This window comes from Apaloderma vittatum, unplaced genomic scaffold (assembly GCF_000703405.1).
Source record: "Apaloderma vittatum isolate BGI_N311 unplaced genomic scaffold, ASM70340v1 scaffold7017, whole genome shotgun sequence".
Taxonomy (NCBI): domain Eukaryota; kingdom Metazoa; phylum Chordata; class Aves; order Trogoniformes; family Trogonidae; genus Apaloderma; species Apaloderma vittatum.
Window position 1 is genome coordinate 23,293 of NW_009724487.1, and position 15,284 is coordinate 38,576.

At 50.5% G+C, this 15,284-nt stretch overlaps 1 pseudogene; it reads left to right on the forward strand.

The window, feature by feature from the left end:
• The window catches only part of LOC104276269, a 62,159-nt pseudogene that overhangs the window by 22,768 nt on the left and 24,107 nt on the right, over window positions 1-15,284 (forward strand).

Genomic DNA, 15,284 nt, shown 5'->3' on the forward strand with positions numbered 1-15,284 from the left:
CTCCAGCCGTGATTATTTCATCTCCTTCATTCCCTCCGATCTGCACATTTTTACCATATAATGGGATATTTTTCTATAGCTTTATTCTCTCTGAAATAGCCTGAACTGAAGGAGAGAAGGGGAGGTCATTCAATTATTTACTGATGGTTGTTAGCCTGGGGGTAAAGGGACTGCTTAAATTACATCTGGCCACCAATTTATAGAGGTCAAAAAATCACTGATGGGATTAAGGATTTGGAAAGAATACACTGTTCTTTCCGGATAGTTCTGGCTGTTTTCTGTTAATACAAATACAGCGTTTGCACTGGCCTTTAGTGACCGTTATGGATAAGTAAAGATCCCTTTCTTTTTATGCTTTTTGCTCACTTTGTGTGTTTGCCTCCTCTTCTGGGGTATTTTTTGCTAGCCTTTTTATTTAGCTGAATTTAGTATTCCCAGCAGCTGAGTGGGGTGTGGTGCTTAGAATGGGAGTTAACAACTCCATGGGTGACCTGGGATGAGCCTGTAGTTCCACACCTTGTTCTAACTCAGGTAATAAAATTTCCAGGGATTCCTGGGGGGCATTTATAAGGTGAGAAGAGTTGCTTGGTCGCCATGCCATTCATTTGGAAAGAGATGTGAAACAATGCAAAGACAGTTGAAGTTGTTTGTTTGTGTTGCTGCTTTTTTGCCTCTTCCTTTGTCATCTGCTCTGGTTTGTGGAAATGCAAATGGCTTCATTCGGAGCCAAAATCAGAGTCTGGGATTCTCTGTGAGCCCTAAAGGTCAGGGTGTGCAGTGGATGTACACAGCAGGAGTTGCTCTTTTATCTTGACATAGCTTGTGTTCCACTGCAAAATAGGAAAATCCAGTTTCTGTTGTCTCTCCTTCACGTTCCCCGCAGTGCACTGTCCCATGAACGAGGTTATGACAGACTCCACGGGCGTGATCCTCAGCCAGAGCTCCCTGGGAGGTTACCCTCACTTCCAGACCTGTTCCTGGGTGGTGAAGGTAGAGCCTGGATATAACATCTCCCTCACCATAGAGTACTTCCTGAGCGAGAAGCAGTACGATGAATTTGAAATCTTTGATGGTAAGAGATTCACCAGGTTGACTTGCAGAGCGGCTGAGGGGAAAGGAAAGGAAAGGAAAGGAAGGGCTGACTTGTGGCCGTTGTTGGTCTCTGCTCCCAGAGCGCGTGGGAGAGCTTTCCACCGCCTGCCTCTGGCCTCTTGCTGGAGACTCGTTGATTCTCTGGATAAGAAAGTAGCGACGATTTCATTTTAGAATGGATCTAAAATCTTTTTCAAAGGGGCTGGGGTCAGCAAGCTCCTGGCAGAAAATTAGAGCAGAGGTTGCTGAGAAGGAACAAGGTGGGAGTTCTCAGCCCTGAAGCCCGTGCGGGTCAGATTTTCCAGACCCATGAGTTTTCAGGAACTGGGAGAGGATCTGTCGATTCTCCCGATGAAGCAGCTTTGTGAGCAAGAGCAGGTGCTGAGCTGCTGCTCCTGTGGCTGGCCCCCGGGGCAAGGCAAGCTGCCTGAGCAGACACCCGCTCTGACGGAGATCAGCCGGGATTTATTTGCCGTCTGTTTCCCAGGAGCTGGGACTCGTGTTCCCAAAAACCCCTGAGCGTGAGCTGCCATTCCTGGACTCACCGTGAAAGCTCCTGTCCCACAGTTCTGCCTGTTCCTTCCACAGCCCATGAGGCCCCAGAGCGATGGCGCAGCAGCCTGACCTGTCCTCCTTCCCTCCTCCCTCCCAGGTCCCTCTGGCCAGAGCCCGCTGCTCCTCTCACTGAGTGGGAACTACTCAGCCCCTCTGACCGTCACCAGCAGCGGGAACAAAGTCTACCTCCGCTGGTCCTCTGACCATGCCTACAACAGGAAAGGCTTCAAAATCCGCTACTCGGGTAAGCGCATGGCCGAGCCTCAATGCCGGGTGGGCGGCCACCTCCTCAGCCGTTGCTGCAGAGATGCAAAGGCACAGGCCGTCTGGGTGGGCAGGAGCTGCCAAGGGCTGGGACGACGCCCAGAGCCGGGCTCCTTCTGAGCTGGGCAGGGCAGGTTTTCTTTCCACAAGAAACCTTGACGCCTTGGCTGGTTTCTCAGCCGCTCTCAGAAGCAGAACATAGAGCTGTAGACGATGTGGCTTGGGGGGACTGACACCCATCACAGAATGTTGGGGTTTGGAAGGGACCTCAAAAGATCATCTAGTGCAGCCCCGCTGCCAGAGCAGGATCACCCAGGGCAGCCCCACAGGAACGCGTCCAGGCAGGTTTGAATGTCTCCAGAGCAGGAGACTCCACACCCTCTGGGCAACCTGGGCCAGGGCTCTGACCCTCACAGGGAAAAAGCTTTTTCTAATATTTCTGTGGAACCTCCTATGTTCCAGCTTGCACCCATTGCCCCTTGTCCTGTCACTGGACATCCCTGAGCAGAGCCTGGCTCTGTCCTCCTGATCCCCCCCCTTGAGATGTTTATAAACATTTCTGAGGGCACCCCTCAGGCTCCTCTTCTCCAAGCTGCAGAGCCCCAGCTCCTTCAGCCTTTCCTCGTAGGGAAGATGTTCCTCATCCCGCGCAATTCTCACTAAAGGTTGCCGTGTTACCAGATGACGGGGTCCTTGCAATGAGACCGTTTCGAGATGTTTGAAGATAAACATTGCAAAACGTAAGAACTTGTGTGAGGAGCTGCTTGGTGTGTGAGGCACAGCGACAGATGCTGTCCCAGCGTTGCAGTGAGCTCTGCAAACTGCGTCGCGCTCCTGCTCAAGCCCTTCTGCCCGCTGCTCTCGCAGTCGGGGTTACTCTTTCAGCGCAAAACCGCTGCTGGGTACTGAATGTTTGCTGAGAATTCCTTAAAATGAATTGCAGTGTTTGGGAACTTGGCAAATCTTAATTAATGGAAGTTCTAAAACTGGGCTGAGAACTTGCCAGTATGTCATAAATAAATAATGACTTTGCTCAGTAAATGAATTAAGTAATATTTAATTATCAGAAATTAGGCTTGCTTTCTAGCGCCAAGTGAAACTTGGATAGTAGCCCTGCCCTCTTTCGCCCTTTGACTTTGTATTTATCCATCACAAGTTCTGTCTTTCTTGTACAGCCTGAGGTTATGGTAAGCACGGTGTCATTCCTGAGAGCGAGAAGCGGATTTGTCTTGATACTGCCCGTGCAGGGATGGATTTATTTACTTCTGCCCTCCTCTCCAGCTCCTTACTGCAGCCTCCCGCAACCACCAGCCCACGGGCTGATCCTCAGCCAGACGGGTCTGCACCCTGGCGGCACGGTGCGCTTCGGCTGTGACACTGGCTACCGGCTCGTTGGCCACAGCACCACCACCTGCTCCCAGCACCCCCAGGGCTACTTCCACTGGAACGAAGCGATCCCTCTGTGCCAAGGTGAGAGCAGCAGGCAAATGACTCGTTGCGAGGAGCTGGGACTCTAGGACCAACCGAGGAGAATGCGGTAAAATAAAAACCTGCTGTGATTCCCTCAGTTCGGTGTTGAGAACAGGCTCGGAGCTGGAGGTGGGCAGCGAGGGTGCTCCTCTGGTATCCAAGTCCTTAGGAGTAGACGGACAGCAAGGGAAGGGATGGGTGTTTGGGATGGGAGAGGAAAAAAAGGCATCTGTGTAAAGGCTGCTGCTGTAGAAACATTTGTGTTCTCCCTGAAGACACAGCCAAGCCTTGGTTAAGGGCAGGAGAAGCTGTTGCTTGGAAGAATCTGGAAAGGCTGGCAGGAGTCCCGCTGGGTTTTGGTGACTGAAATTTCCTTGGGTATTTCTGGAAGTCCCCTCTTAGGTCTCTGTATGTGCCAACAGGCGATGAGAAATTCCTCGCGATTCAGAAGGTGCCCAGTTTCTGTTGGCTTCATATAAGATTTAGGCATGTACTTGTTCTTTCCACATTTCCTCCTAATTAACTGTAATCTTTATGACATATCATCCTTAGCACGGGGCTCCTTCCAGGCGTGGGCAAGGAGGGGAGGGCAGGGCAGTGAGCCTTGGGGGGCTTTGCTTCTGCGCTATTTTGTCTCCCTCCCTGTGTTCCCTTTCTGATTGCACCTTTTTCTCAATCCGCCAATCATCCCTGCTCCTTTGTGTTGATAAAATGCCCATCTTTATTCTGATGAAGCCTTTCAGTGTCTTTGAACATTCATCCATGTTCCAAAGGACCGAGCACTGGGGATTAATATTGCATTGACTTCCCTGGAAACTAGCCAGAGAACAGAGACAGCACAGGCAAAACCTCATTGCGGCATCTGCATTGTTGTCCAGTCCAAGCCGTAAGGAAAAGCAGGATTCTTTAGCGTGGGACGTACCAAAGAGCCTTGTAAAAAATAAAAATAAAAATCCTTCCTGTGCTTCTGAATCTCCTAGTCTCTTTGGAAATTGCACAAGGGTGCCAGCAGCCCTGTCTCCAAAGGGTGGCTTTGTGCTGTGGGTGCTTATATCCATTTGGAGCGATCCCAAAGCTTTATTTATTTGAAGGTGAACGGAAGGCAGAAAGCCGAGACCCTGCTACCAAGTGCTGTTGGGAAGGGGAAGCTGGGGAACGGAGCACGAGCCTCACGTAGTGATTTCCCCTCTGTGATAACACGGATAGGGGCAAACGCCGAGCGGTGGAATGAGCAGATGAAGTGCGCAGCAAGAGCGGCCACTCGAGGGGCTGTCATGGCAACTGTGCCTCCTGAATCCTGAGCCCAGCACAGGGAATTTCTCTGATGCCCTGTGTCTTTTTTAAGGAAAATCTTGTAATCCAGAATAGGTACAAACGCTGCGAAGTCTTTGCTGCCCTGCTCTGCTGGAATGTGAGCCGCGTGTTCAGCTCCAAAATCTGTATTTATTCCCAAGAAGCATTGTGCTGTGCAGGGAATAGATTTTAAACATGGAAGCGAGGAGGAGATGGAGAGAGTTTGTGTGGGGAGAGGATGGATTTGGAATGAGGTATTGCCTGACAGCGCTGAGTCAAAACAGAAACAAATCCCTGAGCACCAGTTCCCAGCCCACCAGGGAGGGACTCAGAGCCAGACCATCCATGGCCAGTCACTGCCTGGCCTGGAAGTGGGGAGTTGCTGAGCACCCCAGGTCTGTGCCATGGAGTGTGGGGAGATGTGGGAAGAGGGTTTTCCCTGGGAGCTGCCTGAGAAGCCCTAAACCCTCCTGGCACTTTTCTGGTTCAGCTGTCAGGAGCTCCATAGGTACAACCCACGGTGCCACTCCATAGCAGATGCCAGTAGAGAAAGAATTCTGGGGCCAATCCATAGCGTTTCAGGTAGGCTTCTGCTCTGATTTCTTCTTTGGAAGGAGGCGAGGGTGTCCACTGACAACACAGAGCGATTTGGTCAGAACCTCGGTGCTAGATGTCCCTCCGGCAGAGCCTGTCTCTCTCAGGCACGGAGAAGAGCCTGCTGGTCGTGTTAGATCCTGAGGCTGAAATAGCCCCTTTGGGAAAGTCACCTCCTCTCTCTGTTTCCCCGTATTTACATCAGGAATCAATAGTGGCCCGCGGTTATCCAGTGCCTTGAGATGGACCAGGAGGTGAGCGAGCCAGTGACTGAGGCTGGGGGAGGATTGATGGTGGAGCAGCTCCCCCCCATGGCCTTCAGAAGCTGACAGCCACAACTGTCACTCTCGCCTTCTTCCGCTATGTAAAAGCCAAAATGCTTTTTTTTTTTTCCCTCCCCCTGCTACGTTGCTCTCAAAGCCAACTGGCAAGCTTTTGTTTTGGGCTCTACTCAATTTCTCGTCCTTTTTGTTGGCCAGGACTGCATGGCAGAGGTTTGGGAACTCGGTCCATAACACTACATAAACTGCTGACACAATCAGCTGGGTCAGGAGGAGGGGAACCAGGGTGCCCATAAACACATGGTCTAGTTAACAAATGCCATTTCCCATCGCTCCTTTCTGCCAGCACATAATCCTCTTCCCCTTCCCGATCCCCTCTGAATAATCTTTACTGCGTGCTCTGTCCTAGCTGACATTTATGGAAGCAGCAGAGAGTATTCTGCAGGGAACAATCTTGCGTTGGCACAATGTGGGAGAACACAAGATGATCTAATACGCCTTTTCTGTCTCCACTGCCTATTTTTAAGCTGCTTTGTTTTTGGAATCCCAGCTGCAGATTTGCTTTCATAGCCTCTGTCCCTTTTCCTAGCACATCATCTTCCCGCAGACAGAGCTCTGTACTTCTGAATCACCGTAAGTTCTCTTTTTCCCTGGACCACGCTCTCCGTGGGTCTCTCCAAGCCAAATGCAGGTTTGCATTCCCCTGGAAAAGCTACTCTCTTTCATCATCTCTCATTCTGAAGGATAGCAGCGCCCCCAGTCTGAACCTCAGAAATATTCTTTTTAAGCAGATGGCAAGTTTATTGCCACCCCAAAAATCAAGCTTCTCTGCTTCATGCAGGGCTCTGTAAATTTAACCTTGCTAATAGCACATTCTGCTCAAGGATGCTGGGTTTGCAAGGAGGGAAGGATTCTGGTCTCAGATGCAGGGCACAAGAACCTGCTTGGGACAGCAGAGATCACAGCTGGCTCTCCCGCTCTGATTCTTCTTCATCTTGTAGCCCAGCTGCCAGCAGGTGAAGAGGGTTACACTTTTTAGTTGCTTTTGGTGGCTTAACGAACTTTTTAGTTACCTGCACCTGGCCCAGAAGCGCTGCACCACTGCCAACTTTCATATCAGGACAAGGCTGATGCCATGGAAAGACTCTAAATGCTCAAATGGAGCATTTGAGAGGCAGGAGGAGGCAGGACTGGGCAGCGGTAAATCATCCTTCCCTTGTGCGGGGAAACAAAGGCAAGTGGCAGCCCAGCCTCGCTGGCCTGGGTCTCTCTGCGCTCCATTGTCCCTCTGAGTCAGTCTCCGTGCCTCAGTTTCCCATGTTCTGGCAAAGCATCGGGCTGCAGAAGAGAATTGAACAGAGGAAGGAGAAGGCTTTGCTGGGAGCAGTGGCGTGGGAAGGGGGTCAGCGTTCTCCCCAACCCCAGAAAGTAGGAAGAGACCAGCCAGGTGGAAGAGAAAGGGTAGGACTTTCCAGGTCCCCTCCTCTTCTGCCTCAGAATGAAATTGGTATTCAGCGTGGCTGCTTGTCTAGACACCCAGCCTTGTAGAGAGATTCGCCAAGCTCCTTAGCTCGCTGAAGTGACATACGTGTGATTATCATTTCAACCAGGGATATGCCTGATCGTGCTAATACGAGCCTGCTGAATTACTCACACCTATTAGCAACACCAGGAGCTGCAAGGTGCTGTGTAATCGTGCTCTGGGCTGGGGCTCCGGCCGACTCATGTAGCAGTAGCAGGATAAAAACATCTTGGACCTTGAGTGGTAGAAAGTTCCAGTGGTTGTGATGACGCTGTACACAGTAATTCTCATCTCTCCTTTTCAGTGCTCGGTGGGGTCCCTGTCACCAGAAGGTGGCTTTTCTAAGGTTACTCATTTTCTAGCCCTCGTTTGCGTGTGGAGGGAATAACGTAAATGGGAGTGTGTGCTCAGGTATCAGCATGTGGCTCAGGAGATGTAGGCTCAGCCTCCTGTTTGTGCACTAGCTGAGTTGGGAGGAGCTCAGGCTACTCCAGGAAGGAACAGATTTCCTTTAGAGCATTTTAAAAACACAGGCAATTGGTTGGGTTAGGTGGTGGCCTCCAAATCTGTGCTCGCTAGCAGGCTCTGCTCGTCCCAGTGCCCGCAGAGGCAGTTGGCAGGGGAGTGACAGCCTTACAGCTCCCTGGCTGCTCTCCCTCCTCCTCATCCCGTGCCCGCCCAGCCGGGTGGGCTCTGCATCTCCAGCCCAGCAAGGTGGGCTTCCGCTGGCACTGCGACTCAGAGGGGGCAGGGCACCCGTGTGATGTTTGTAGAGGCACGTCTAGGTTTGGTTTCCCAGCTCTTCTGAGCGCAGGTAGATAAAAAAAAAAAAAAAAAGGATTTGAGTGACAGACTCCCAGTGCTGCTTTTCCCGGTGGTAGGGAAGAGGAGAAGAGGGCTTGTCATGTGCTGCAAAACTCTTGCAGCATAAATGAACGTGATTCTGGTCTGTCTGTATTTGGCTGATGCTCATCTTTCTGTGACCTGCCTGTCCCCTTTCTGCCCTGTTTGGCCGCAGAGCTGAGGATCTCAGCAGGAGTGGTGCAGAGCATCTTCTCCCGAGTGCCGGCGTCTTGAGCAGCCGTTTGGCTTTGTGCCTGGTTATCAATTTTTTTCCCCTCAATTCTCCCCCTTACCTTCTCAGCCATAATGCTAAATTTAGCTTTCCTTCTGCCACAACATAATTATACAATTTGCCGCCTTATGTAATCCAGGAGTGCTGCTGGAAAGGGGTTTCAGGTTGTGGCTGCTGTGGGATGCAAATGCAAAACGTTATTGCTATCTAATCCTTTATCCCTGTGTGAAAACTTATGAATACTGCGATGATGCATTTTGTGTTACAGATATTACAAAAAGTATGAGCCAGAGTCTCTTCCAGTAGGAATTTGTGTTCAGCGTTGGCCTTGCTGTTACCACACTGATAGACAGGAGTTGAAAATCTGATCCTCCGTGAATGTGGGGATTCATTGCAGCTTCTGGGGTTCAGGGGGGAGCTGGAGCTTTTGTGTAAATGGGAGAGCTCAGGATCTGGGCATTCAGCTCACCGAAATCCATGGTAAAATTGGGAGTCTGACTGATTTTCTTGCCTGTGTGTTTTCCCTTTCCTCCTCCCCAGCTCTCTCCTGTGGAGTTCCCCGCGCTCCAAAGAACGGCGTTGTCTTTGGCAAGGAGTACACGGTGGGAACGAAAGCCGTTTACCATTGCAACCAGGGCTTCCAGCTGCTGCCCGGGGAGGAGCCCAGCGCCGAGTGCCTGCAGGAAGGGCAGTGGAGCAACGGCAACGAACCCCCGCAGTGTGTGGGTGAGTGTTTGCCGCTGGTGCAGGCCCACGGGGAATTTTGAAAGTCCCTTCAGCAAGGTCTTTCAGCTCTAGCATGGACAGTTTTGCCTCGCAGCTGCAGTATTTAGGACGCCGGGTTTCTAAGCCCACATAAATCGGGTCTGATGTCTCCTCTCATGGTGTCTTCCTTTCCCACCTGTAAAACAGAGATGCTAATACAGGCCCCCTTGTTAGGGAGCCAGCATGCTTGCTGAAATGCCCTGAAGTGCCCTGGACTTAACCTATTAATGACTTTTTGTCTGGTTTCTTTTCCCTGACTCGCCACATCTGGTTTCTAGCTGTCACCTGTCCCGATATCAACAGCATCGCGGTCGAGCACGGTCGGTGGCGGCTGACCTACGAGATCCAGTACCACTACAACGCCCAGCTCATGCTCATCTGTGACCCCGGGTACTACTACACAGGCCAGCGGGTCATCAAGTGCCAAGCCAACGGCAAGTGGAGCATTGGGGAACCCATGCCCACCTGTAAAAGTAAGAGCAGTGAGGCTCGGGAGCCGGGCAGCCCCATGGGGTGCCTTGCAGGGGATGGGGTTTCTGTCCTCCGTTCAGTGGGTGTGCAAGCTCTGTTGCTGGTGGGCAAAGACACCAAGGCCCTGCTCGCTTTGGCAGTGTCTGAGAGTGTGGCTGTGGAACTGCTGTGGTCATCTGAGGTCATCTCTTGAGCTGATTCTTGGTTTACTCTGAAGAGTTCTGCAAGAACTCTGGAGCACAGTAGCTCATCTGTTGCTGTCGGGTCCCAGCAGCTTAGCTGTCACGGGTGCCAGATGTTCTGAAGTTTGCTTTTAAGAAAGAAACTAAAAAATTCTGATTTAAAACCTAACCTCTTCCAATTTCGTGCAAGTGCCAAGTTTACAAGGGTAGCAGTGTCACCTGTAAATCAAAAACAATCTTGGCAAACAAGCAGCTCGCTCAGTCGTTCTGACATGACTGCTGTGCTTTGGATCTTTTCTTTTTTCCAAAGGTGGCCTTTTTTTCTCTCTAAGTGCAGATAGAGGCAGAAAAATTTCTCCTTCAGAACAGCAGCTTTCGCTTTCCTCCTGCCTCTCTTTGTTTCTAGAGATGCAACTGCCAACTTTGGTGACAGATGTAGTTTTACCCCTGCTAGCTCTTCAGCCAGATCCGGGAGCGTGAGCCTGACCTCATTTTGTTTCTTCAAGATTATTGCCACCTAAATTCAAATGACAGGATGTTGGCAGTGCACTAAGGTCAGAAGCACCCAGCGTGAGTCTCTTGATTTCTTGCTGAGTGCAAAAGCTCCAGAGGGTTTGCAGATCTTTAAGGCAGACAAAATAAAGAGCTGAAGTTTGTGGCTGGGAGCTGCATTTGCAGGGGCCAGGCCCCAGCTACACCCCACAAACCAGGCTTTCAGCTGGGTGTCCTCTGTGGGTCTGCTCTTCAGATGTCAGCTCTGTCCTGGAAGGTCACGTTGTGAGAAGAAGCTGGGTGTCACTTTCTGATTAGAAATCTTGTGCTGTTTTACGACTTTTCTGGAAATCAGACTTCCCAGCTGTGTCTAGCAATGGGTTAATAATAGATATATTCCTGCATTAAAAACTTCTATAGCTTCTTCCTAGCAAGTCTTACCTTTAGTACTTCCCTCACATCCTGAAGCATAAATATTAATAGCACTTACATTTGTCACCTCATGTAACACGACTCTGAATTGTTTTTATTACCCATGTAACTATTTAATAATCCTTCCTACTCCTTTCTGTCTTGACTAATAATTTGGTGATGGTGAGCGTGTGACTGAACAGATTTCTTTAAAAAGCCACCGCTCCCTGCCTGTTCTCTCTTGCTCTACTTGGGGATCTCTTCCAGTTATCTCGTGCGGGGACCTGCCGACTCCACCCAACGGGAACAAGATCGGGACGCTGACCAGCTACGGGGCCACAGCCATCTTCTCCTGCAACACCGGCTACACGCTGGTGGGATCTCGCGTGCGGGAGTGCATGGCCAACGGGCTCTGGAGTGGAGCAGAAGTGAGGTGCCTGGGTAGGTGTGGAGTGTCTGCTGGGAAAGTCCTGCCTGCCTTTCAGGAGGGAATAGGGATTTTAGATTCTGATTCAAGAACTTGATGATCTTGAAGGTCTCTTCCAATCTCAACTAGGTTTCTGAGAGAGAACCCAAGCGAGGGCTTGGGCCTACGGAAGCTGCGATGTTTTTAAGTAGATACCAAAAAAAAGCAGATTTTGATTCCTCACTGCTCAGTAGGTATCAGGTGTCTGGAGGTTGCAGAGGAGAGCTTTTAAAAGTGATGTTTTTACTCTGTGTTGTTTTTACTCTGGTTTCCTTTATGGCTGCGGAGTCTCGAATTCAGTTCTGCGCAGAGAGTCAGGGCGGCGCGGGCGGGCGTGAGCTCTGGGTGATTGTCCCCGTCTCCCTCCCGCAGCGGGACACTGCGGTGTCCCCAGCCCCGTCGTCAACGGGCAGATCAACGGCGAGAACTACAACTACCGCGGCAGCGTGGTGTACCAGTGCAACCCCGGCTTCCGCCTCATCGGGATGTCCGTGCGCATCTGCCAGCAGGACCACCGCTGGTCCGGGAAGACGCCTGTCTGTGTGCGTAAGTATGTTGTCGGATTTCTTTAGCCCTGGCGTGAGGGTCGGAGGGATAAGGATAAGAGCGCGGGTACCGGAGTTGACGTGCCCTGGCCGTGTGTGATCGCAGGAGATGCTCGCTGCTCGCGTGCAGGTTGCGACTTCGGCTGCTTCTCTTCTTCCCTCTGCTTTGTGAATTCCCCTTTTCTTTGGGGTTCCTGCCAGTTTCCAGTGGGTGAGCCCAGCTGCAGGTGTTGTCGCCGTCTTTGAGACCCGTGCTCTGTGCTGGAGCAGAGTCTCCTCTTACCCACATTCGCAAGTGACCTTGTACAAGCTGCTTGTTTATTTTTCCTGTAAATAAGCTAATTAAGTCAGTCTCTGGAGCTCTAAGGTGTTAATAAGTTTAAGCATCTTCTCAATGGACAGGGCGATCCATGTATTTCATATTGTGTTTTTCCGGTTGTTTGCTTCCAATCTCTGCTCTCTGGTTTAGATCTTTATGTGCTGATGCACCCTAACAACAGTGAGATACGAAGTAAGGAATGACCTATCAAGGAATATGCAGATTCCAGGATAATAATAAGAAACAGACTTAAGTTGTCAAGGTTAGCAGCGACTCCAGAGCTTGGAGGATGTCTGTCTGTGATTATGCATGGGCTTTTTAGGAAGAGAATTACTGGAAAGGCTGTCTCTGGGTCTGTGTAGGTAGATTTGAATTACTCTCGTGTCTGAGGATGCTCTATTGAAAAAAGTTTTAATTCAGTTTTACCTGCCAAGTATACGCATCCTAACCTTGGATCAGGAAATCATGTTGATAGAGGTCCTCCTGCTGTCAGGCAGATTTATGGAAATGCAGGATTTTCTAACCGTGCATTTGCACAGCTCATCTTGTTTCTCTCAGGAGGGACCAAAGCAGATGAACGTTGCTTGTCTGTATCTGTCTTCTGAGTGCGGACCTGGTGCGGGGCTGGTTCCTGTGCAGCACCTTTATTTGCCTTTGCTCTGTGCTGCCTCCTGACTCTGGCACCCGAAAGGCCACCGAGCTTTTGTGCAGAGGTCTGTAAAGGTGCCTTGTGTGCACAAGTTGGCCTTGAAGTTATTACACTGCATTAGGCCTTATGGCTAACATAAATTTCCCGTTGTTAAAGCAGAGCGCTGGTGGGCTCGGAAATGAGATGCCTCGAGGCTTTATTGCTTCTGAAGCAGCTCAGGGCACTGTGCATGTTAGCACGTTATAATTTCCTATTGTCCGCATGTTTTCTCTTTAAACCTGCTACAGTTGCTTCCCCTGTGTGAACGGGTCTGTTTGATCTGTGCCAACTGTGAGGAGCCTTTTTCTTTTTTTTTTTTTCTGGGACAGAATCCATCGCTTGTTTCAAAACATGTATAATCATATTCAGAAGTACCTCGGAGAATCTGACATCTGCTTCCTGCAGCACTGAAAGGCCATCTCACCTCACGTTTTTTCAGACCTGTACCTGTCACCAGCTTGCACGAGGAATAAATTCCCATCCCTGTGCTCCGGGAGCCAAACGTGTTACGGATCTTTTGCGGGAATGTCATCTTCCCCTCTAGCTTCTGGCTTTGGCAGCTGTACAGCTCAGCTGCTGGACTTTTGCTGCTGGACCGTTACCCAGTTTCAGCATGACAGGAATCAATATTGCTTTGTCCTCAGCTGTCGGAAGATGTCGCATTCCTTAAGCAGCCAAAAATCTCTGTATGGCGTGTCCTGACGTTTCTTTTGTGCAGTGGAAGCAAAGGTCTCCAGGCTCCCCTGGCAGCGGGCGTTGTCGGAGCAGCTCAGCCCTTTACCTCGTCGCTGGTCCAAGCTGGAACAGAAACTACGTTTCAGGGATTTGGAAATAAGGGTTTTCCCCCAAGGTTTTTCAAAAATAAAGCAGGGAGATTTAAGCTTTCTAGGCCATATGCTAGAAACCTGATTTTTCTCTTTTTTTTTCCCCCTCTCTTTTAACTATCCCTCCAGGTGTAACTTTACACTGCAGTGAGCATGCATCTGACACCAGGGAGAGGAAAGAAAACATCAGGTTTCATGATTCTGTGTGATGCCCAGAGTCATGTAAGGCAATAGATTAATAGCAGTAACTGGGATTTTTGAAGAGGAGCTCTAGGGATTTACAGTGTAAGTCAGTAGGATGCTGGCACTCAGCTGCTTAGAGAGCAGTTCAGAGAATTTCTTATGCCCGTAAAATGAACAAAGGTACCACGCTCTCAACTCGTACTTCAGCAGAGGTGGCCACAAATACTGAAGTCAGTGTGGGTTTCGGGGTTGATGTGGGGGGCTTTTACAGACTCCTTCCTCGGGAACTTTTTCCAATGGATAGTCCACTTTCTTCCAGAAAAAAAATAGTAACCTTAATAACCTCTCCACTTTCTGACTGCAGCCATCACTTGCGGCCACCCCGGCAACCCTGCCAACGGCTTGACCCAAGGGAGTCAGTTCAACCTGAACGACGTGGCCAAGTTCGTGTGCAGCACCGGGTACCGCCTGGAAGGAGCGCCGCAGTCCCAGTGCCTGGCGAACGGGCAGTGGAGCAGCACCCTGCCCGCCTGCCGCGGTGAGCCGCCCGCCTCCCTTCTCTTGCACCTTCCTCGTTGTCTTCTCTGGGTTCCTAAAATCCAGCTCGACGCTGTCGTAAATGCACGTCAAACAAATCTCGCGGTTCCTCAAGCAGCGCTTGAGCTCCGAGGGTCTGTGCAAACCTCACGCCACAAACCTGCTTTTCCCCTGGGCTTCACTCAAAGCTCTTCATGGGCCCTGCCCAGCCCTGCATCCTCCAAGGCATTAAGTGTGTTAGAAGTGGGGAGGACCCTTAGCAGGTCCTCGTAACCCCAGGCCAGTTCACCCCAGGCAGATCATTGTGCAGAGCCCTTTCTCCTTCTAGGCTGCCCCACTGCCACGGGTATTAGCGCTCAAGTTCACTTATCAAATTCCCTGCACTCCCTTCCTCCATCCTCCCTCAGTCCAGGATCTCTCTGCATACTGGTGCTGCATCAGTCAAGAAATCAATTATTCTCGACTGGCTGATGCGAGTCCTGGTTTGGGGTTCTGCTGCTGTGCCTTGCATGGCGGGGCGAGAGCCTGCAGGATTGCCTCTGCTCTGTTTTTCCCTATCCCAAAGAATATGTTTTTTTCCTAAAAAAGGAAGACTCAAAAAAACCCCCTGAATTGCTGAATATGTGGTTTGCAGGTTTTTTCCCCTTTTCCTGTTTTTTTTCCGGAGAATCCTTTGTTCCTTTTTACACCCTTTGCTTTGTATTCTATTTTGTTGTTGTTTGTTTGCAGTTGTAAACTGTACTGACCCTGGGCACCTGGAAAACAGCATCCGTCAAGTGCAGCCAAGTGGTCCTCACAGATTCAGCTTTGGAACAACTGTCTCATATCAGTGCAGCCACGGATATTACTTACTGGGTACACATGTCCTTACCTGTCAGGGGGATGGCACTTGGGACCGTGCCCTCCCACAGTGTCTTTGTAAGTTCTTCAGAATAATTCCCATGCCGTGCAGTTCTCTGTTGCTTAGCTGAATGCTTATGTAAAAAGTCTGGAACCAAAGCTTTTTGTAATCTGTGGGCATCCTTCCATCAGCTTCCCTGACCTTTGGATCCTGCCCACAGAAGAGCAATACGTGGTCCAAGGAGAGAAATCGCGTTAAACAGAGCTGGTTTCCCTCTGCAGAGGAAGGCAGCTCCTGCTGAGTTCTGCTGCTCCTGTGCAGCTCCAGCAGAAGCGTTACTGGTGGAGAAGGGCAGCAGAACTTCTGCCATGCAGGGAGCAGCGTGCCCATAGCCTGGCTGGGAGCAGAGCGCGC